The sequence below is a fragment of the Heteronotia binoei genome, chromosome 7 (assembly GCF_032191835.1).
Source record: "Heteronotia binoei isolate CCM8104 ecotype False Entrance Well chromosome 7, APGP_CSIRO_Hbin_v1, whole genome shotgun sequence".
Taxonomy (NCBI): Eukaryota; Metazoa; Chordata; class Lepidosauria; order Squamata; family Gekkonidae; genus Heteronotia; species Heteronotia binoei.
Window position 1 is genome coordinate 77,152,691 of NC_083229.1, and position 7,855 is coordinate 77,160,545.

The 7,855-nt window shown below is 39.9% G+C and overlaps 1 pseudogene; it reads right to left on the reverse strand.

Annotated features, from left to right (window-relative positions):
* Positions 1–6,824: 6,824 nt before the first annotated feature.
* On the reverse strand, positions 6,825–7,611 carry LOC132575539 (large ribosomal subunit protein eL20-like; annotated as a pseudogene).
* Between the last annotated feature and the right edge of the window lie 244 nt (positions 7,612–7,855).

A 7,855-nucleotide genomic window follows, 5' to 3' on the forward strand; every position in this document is an offset into this window, starting at 1 on the left:
CAGTTTGGTGTAGTGGTTAAGTGTGCGGACTCTTATCTGGGAGAACCGGGTTTGATTCTCCACTTGCACCTGCTGGAATGGCCTTGGGTCAGCCGTAGCTCTGGCAGAGGTTGTCCTTGAAAGGGCAGCTGCTGTGAGAGCCCTCTCCAGCCCCACCTACCTCACAGGGTGTCTGTTGTGGGGGAGGAAGGTAAAGGAGATTTTGAGCCGCTCTGAGACTCTTCAGAGTGGAGGGCAGGATATAAATCCAATATCTTCTTCTTCTTCTATATCCGCTATATATATGTATGTAAATGGAACTGCATTTTTAAACCTGTGTTTTATTCTGAATCCATCTGAAATGCTTTCTCAATTTCACCAATTGGGTTAGATTTACTATACTGTATAAATTAATATACACTAATGTTGTGGGTATCATTAGGCTGTCCCTTTGTTCTACACATAATATTACTAGAACAGAATGAAGAATTCAGTTTAAAATTAGAGTTCCCGCCTCCCTCAAGATTACCTATAACTGTACTTTAACAACATTCTCTATTAATTTGTTAGGTGAAAAAGAATCACTTTCCAATGTTTCCAGTATAGTTTGTTATTCTCACAAATGTTTGTATAATTGTAGGATAATGAACTTTCAGGAATTTCACAATAACTAAGTGCTTTAATAAACAAACAAAAACTCCATGTGACTAGCATGTGGATTCACGGAGCAATAGATTTGCAGTTTTAGATTCAAATATGCTTTCAGTGTCTGGCAATTTAACAGAGACAGGAGAAATCTAATGATAAAATTAAAGGAGCCATTTGTGATAAATTGGATTACCAATCTCTTGGTGACCAGTGTTTTTTAATTGCTGATTTATTGCACCAGATTCATGGCCAGTTTAATGTGATTATAAGTAAATTGGACTCTTTGTCCTCCTTGGTCCAAAAAGATTTAAAGACGCAGAAAGAATCCCAAGGCATGAGCATTCAAGGAAACCTTGACAATGATTTGAGCTCAAGTACCAAGATTGAGAAAGTACTTCAATTTTACCAAAATCTCCTTGACAGGATTTCCATATATGGAGCTCAAATGGAACAACAGTACATAATCTAGATACCACACACACACACACAAAACAGAATTAAGATTAATTACCTTCCAATCAGATATCATGCAAAGATATTAAATTCTGATTCTAGCAAAATCTCATATCAGAGAAATGTGGCTTGGAGAAGGCATTTAAAGGGACTGCAACCCCTTTTAATGCCTTTCCCCCGCTACTGAAATCAATGGGGGATGGGGGCACCTTTTTCTGGAGGCCCATATAATTGGACCTCCAGGGCCAATTTTTTTTGAAACTTGGGTGTTTTATTAAATGACAGATATCAGCACTCTGTACAAATCTGGTGCCTCTACCTCAACGAACAGCCTCCCCAGAGCTCCAGATACCTCCATATCAATTTTTCATTATACCCTATAGGGACCATTGATTATAATGGTCTCCACAGGGTAAAATAGAGCAAAATGAAGAAGAAGAGTTTCTCAAATATTTCTTGAATTTGAATACCTTACTGGTATTGGGATTTGGGGATATTGGTAAATACTGATATTTTTCTAGTTCAATATATCCAAACAATACTGGGTGTGTGTGTGTTGCGTTTTGGCACTGGCATTCAGAGGTTTCCTTTAGTCATCACGGCTAGTAACTGCTTATAGACTTATCCACCAATCAATTGGCCTATTTTATTTATATATTTATTTACTTTGGATTTATATGTTGCCCGCTCCGCAAGTGGGCTCTGGGCAGCTAACAGTCATGGGCAGCCTAATCTCCTTTTACAGCTTTCTATGCTTGTGGCCATCACTACATCCTCTGGCAGTGAAATGTACATTTTAATCAGTAAACATTAAGAAGTATTTCCTTTTATCTGCCCTGAATCTACTGTTCATCCATTTAATTGGATGCTCTTGAAATCCAGTATTTTGGGAGAGGGAGGAAAAAGTGAAATACTGCAAGACCTCTTTCCCATGAATCTATGTTCTAATAGCTAAGTTGGCCAAATCTTTGGATACTTAAATCCAGTGACTGAAACTATGAATGGGCAAGACAGATCTTTCCACAAACCTGAAAAGGGTTCTAGGTTTGCAAAAAATGTGAAATCTAAAAAAAATAAAAATAAATTGGAGCTTTTAAAAAAAATGTAAAAATGATAAAAGGAGCGTCAGCCAGATCTAATGCCATACAGTCCACCTTCCAAATTAGCCATTTGCTCCAGAAGGACAGATTTCTGTAATCTAAAATCCCCAGGTACCACCTGGAGGCTGGCAACTCTAGGCCTGGCAGCAATCTCTGGGTGAACTGATACCACCTGGCTTTCATGATTCAACTAGGCCTGGCCACTTGCTACTGTTGAACAGCAGCCACACTGTGAAAGCCAATGTGGTATAGAAGATAGAGTTTCAGAGTAGAATCTGGGAGACCCATCTTGCTGCAGAAGCTAACTGGGTGATTTTGGACTAGTCACATGTTTTCAGCATAATCTATCTCACAGCGTTGTTGGGAAGAGAAAAGGGGAAATAAGGTAAGCTGCTTTGGTCTCCACTGTGGAGAAAAGTGTGATATAAATCAAGTAAATAAGAAATACAGCTGGAAATTAGAAGGCTGATTGTTGTTGTTATTAATCAACCCATCTGAGCCAAGGCTGGGCACTAAGCAATGTACATCAAGTTAAAAATAAACAAAAATTAAAACATTAATTTTAAAATATAAAATAGTAAAAATTCTAACCCCAATGGCATCCTGCTAATTTAGGTTTTATTCTCACCAGACTGTTGGCCCACCTCCCAATCCCCCCCCCCCACATAAACAATCCTCCTTGCGGGGGGGGGGTAGGCAAAAAAGAAAGGCACCAACCATCACTGTTCCTTCTGAAAGTCTTGGAGAATATCTGCAGCCTAATATCTTCCGCCCCTTAAACACTGTCATCTGCAAGATCCTGCATGGCCCAGATGTCATCCAGCAGAGATTTCCAGCAGGGGATTTCCTAGTTGGGGACAAAAGAGCTTCTTTAGAGCCAGAGATTATCAGATTGTCATCAGCAGAGCACAATGCCCTACCAGGGGTGTAATGGAGAAGATGGTCCCATAGATACAATAAAAGATATGTTGGAGAATGAATGAGAAGGAGAAAATAAAGCAGGGAAAGGAGAGGTTATGGGGGTTGTCAGGAAAAAGGAAACAGGACATAGTACAGGAAGGGGGATACAGGGGCAAGTGTAGGTGTCCCCTCACAAGTACGTTAAGGTTTCCTACAATGAAAATGGGTCTGGCCCACGGGCCAACAGCATACAACTGGGACATAGTTTTCCTAGACAGAGGCTGTTTTGGGGGAGGGAAAGCTGAAGACAAAAGGCATATAAAAGTAAGTTCCCTTTTGGGTACGAAGCAGAGAAGGAAGCAGGAGAAGGGGAGGGGCTATGGGAGCTTTCAGGGAAGAAAAAAGGAAATAGTGAGGGAGAGGGAAATGAGATGTCTCCCACAAGTTCTTGTTGGTTCTCACTTGTAGTTTTATACATCTCTGTCATGTTGCCCCCAGGCATCTATTTTCTAAACTGAAAAGCCTTTCTTCATAGGAAAGGTACTGTAACCCCTTAAATCATCTTGGTTGCCCTCTTTCGCACTTTTTCCAGCTCCTTAATGTATTTTTTCTTACTAATTTCCAGCATAGTTTTCCCTTGTCATGGTGTGGCTCATTGGGTTGACATTTCTATTACCCTATCCACCGCAATCTCAAGGTCTCTTTCTCCCTCACCATCAGCAAGTTCAGACACCATTTGTTTATACATAAAATTGGGATCTTTTTGTTCCATTGTCCATGGATATCTTATCCACTTTATTGCCTGAAGTGCCAGTTAATAGTTGAAACTCATTTGCATGTACATAGGTTGTATATTTATTTCACTAACATAAGCTAAACTATGATATTGCCCTTGTTTTATGCTATTTTCCACTTAGAATAAACTCGGGAAGAAACTAGTGACAATTACATTCATATAGTGATAGATTCAGGTGAGTAGCCCTGTTGGTCTGAAGCAGCAGAACAAAGTTTGAGCTCAGGGGCACCTTTAAGACCAATTTTATTCAAGGTGTAAGCTTTCATGTATATGCACACAAAAGCTTATACCTTGAATAAAACTTTGTTGGTCTTAAACGTACCACCCAACTCAAACTTCATTCAAAATGTGGTGTATATGTTGATTAAAGTCTTGCCTTGAAACAGACTCACTGTAAGTAAATCAGAATGCTTTGAAATCGAGAGTTTGTGCTTGTGGCCATCATTCACACATTTAACCCAGTTAAAGACACTCGGGTTAAGCATGCTCACTTCTGTGTTGGATACACATGCAGGCAAAGCTAACATTCATCTGAAAAGTTTGAATAAGAGCAGAGGGAAAAACAAACATTCCTTCTTGCCACGCAGTCTCAATCCAGAGAAAGCTATGACGCTTTCTAGGGACCAACGCCTAGCATTCCTTCCCTCTTCCCTCTACTTCCTATTTGCTGTTTCTCACTTAAGCTGGAGGCTTTGATGCATGGACACAAAACAAGTTTGCTTAGTGACCTGCAATATAAGGAAAAATCTTTGCTAGCTCGTCAAATGACCCAGCACTGGTATTGTATATAACCTTTAACTAGGAATGGAATGAGCCAGGAAGGGGTGGAGCCATTAGATGCTGAAGGGTGCCGAATGTATGGAAAGCAGGAAGCAAGACTGCCCTGCTGGGGAACTTAAACCTTAATCATAGGCCCTTAATACCTTGTTTAAGGTAACTCTGATTTGGGTATGGAAACTGTTAAAAGAAGGAAACTTTTGTTCTGATTTGTAAATTTTAGAATTATTGTTTCATGGCTGTGTTACCTAATGGGAAGTTCATTTGTGACCCTCATCTTGATAGCCAGTGCACAGAGTATTCAGTTGGGGACTTCTTGAACTACCAACAAGAGGAAAGAGATGGACTTTGGGAGTGGCAAACTGTGAAAGAAGGAAGACTTAACTGTTTGGACTTTTAAAGATCATTGTTTTATTGTGTTACTAATTTCTATGCTTTTGTTACATTGTAAGTGAAAAACAAAAATTTTTTGTTCTCTTTGACTGGACTTCCTGGGAGGAGCCAACAATCTTGACTTGGAATGTTAAATGTATTGATTAATGAATATGTGAAATACTGCAAGACCCCGTTTTGAACATCTGACGAAGCCATTCAGTGTGAAGTGGCTGGCTCCAGCGTGTGGCCCCGTGATCAACTTATGGAATTAGGGTTTAACTCTTGCACCACTGACAATCTCTGAAAAATGGCATTATGATTGCCTCATAAAGTGTAGAAATGATTGTGGTGGAATTTGATATACGGTATCTTAGACTGATGATTTGAGTTTTCCCAGTTTGCCAGGTTTTTGCCTTGTCAATTTGATGTCATAGAAATTCACTTGTGTAAACTGATGTTATCAGCTTTGTGCTAAATGTATTTTTAAGACTTTTTGAATTATATACTTTAATAGTTTGAATACGGTGCCAGTAATTTACAACCGTGAACCTTTCTGGTTTTCACATTTGCATTTATTTGCAGTTTCCTCTTATTGTTTTTGCTGGTAGAACTGTATGGTGCAATTGCTAAGATGCAAAGGATAAATGGAAAAGGGAAAAAGAAATGTTGCTGTGTTAATCCCAGGAAACTGGTTCGGTCTGGAGAATAGGAAAGCAGTGCTGGAAGCACAAGTTGCATGGAAATAGGAATGTAATTCCTATAGATGTAGAGTGTGCAACAATTATTGGGGAAGAAGCAAATAATTTTGCACAGGAAGAAGAAAGAATGCTGGGTGGTAGTTATGTGGATGAAAAGACTGCATGTGCAACCTGTACTCCTGATGCAAACTTTTCTCCTGAATTACATTAGTTGTTAGCAGGAGTGTTGCAAACCAAGATTTCAGCAGCAGTATTTCATCTAAGCCAGCAGGGGAAATAATCTTGTATGGAGAGTACATGCAAGAGAGTTAGTAGAACATGACAGTATTCCTGAAAATATCAAAAGGAGGAAAATAGAGAGCTTGCTGCCGCTTACATTGCACATAGCTTTGGAAGCAGCGAGAAATGCTTTCTGCGAAGGAAGGAAGGAAAGAGGACATTTTAAACATGATTGTATCTATCAACTAAATTCAACACTGGTTCATTAAAATAAATATTACTGGCAACCAAGAAGAACTTGTTCAATGGGAACAACCAAGAGCAGTACATCAAGTCAGTGGGTATCCAGAAAGGAGACTGTAGTCATGGGTGAAAAAGAACTTGATATGACCTGTGATTATGTATATCTGGATGGGGTGGAATGTAACTGTTTAATACAGGGGTGTCAAACTCATTTGTTAGGAGGGCCAGATTTTACACAAATGGGACTTTTTGAAGCCGGTCCATGTGTGTCATAAAATAAAAAAGAACACAGATAAATACAGTTAAAGATATATTTTAACATAAAATACAAACATGCTTAAAACTCTATTAGAAATCTATTGAAACAGAAGGAGCAGGAGGACAGACAGTGCCCTATTTTGGGTTCACAGTTCTAGACCTGGAAATTCTACATGCTAGTGAAGGTACAGAAGAAGGATATGAGATTTTAATTCTAGTGTGTCCAGATCAAATGCATGAATCAACAAGTTTAAGCTATTATTGGTACTAATATATTAAAATTAGTAACTGATGCCAATATCTAGATGGAGTTAGTTTCTCAATCAGCATAGGCTTGCGATATAGGTAGAAAGAAGCCTGCAGTTATTATTTGTAAAGTCAAAGGAAGAAGACTGAAATAGAACGCAGAAGTAAATTATGGTTGCAGTGGAGAAGACACTGTCCCACCCAGAAGATCATGCACAGTGATGTGTATGTTGCTAAATTCACCACGGAGACTGGGAGCCACAGTCCTTTTGGAAGACCCAGAACCTGTGTCTGGATCAGGAGTGTTGCACATAGATGAAGTCCCCTTCTTCCCAAACAAAGGATTTCCCAAATGACAGAAGCGCAGAAGAGTTGATGTGCAGATCTCTTTGTGGTGAAACGCGGCTTGTGCTGGCGACGCAGAACTCTGTGTGGCAGGGGGAACTTAAGTTTAGAATCATGGAAATGCTTGACAGCTGGTCTACGGTATTTGCTAGCAGCAATCTCCTCAACCTTCATAATCTGAATTGAATGATCACGGGCTCTATGGAGGGCATCCGTATCACGATAGCACTGTGTAACAGCTCCAGCAGTTGTCAGATCCCTGTATTCCCTGTACACGTTGTGAGTTCCACTACAAGAATCATACCACAGCCAGATTCCAAAGTTTTTCACTTTCAGGGGGGACTTCTCATAAACCTGTCCACAGTACACAATTTCCCCAGAAGATTTATTTTCTTCAACTGAGAAACGAAGTACCAGAAATGGGACTTTGCAACAATATGATTAGGAGCAAAGATGCGCATGCGACAGAGAGGTGGTGTTGGACACTTTGGAGTAGGAAGGCATCTCCCAACAACTTTGTATTCCCTAAGAGTGCTCGACGTCTTCATGGTGCTGTCTCTCTGGCCGCCACCTAGAAAAGTTGTTGGACATAGATTCAGATTTGCATTAGAGCATGGTCTGAGTGCCAAATAGGTATAAGATGTTGTGACTATGGGGAAGAATTTTGGAGGAGAACGGAGGAGAACGGGGTGTATGGTTTGTTTTCTCCTCCCCACATTAATGTGAAAAAACAATAAAAGAGATCTGCACATCAGCTCTTCTACACCTCTGTCATTCGGGAAGTCCTTTGTTTGGAAAGAAAGGGACCATCTATGTCA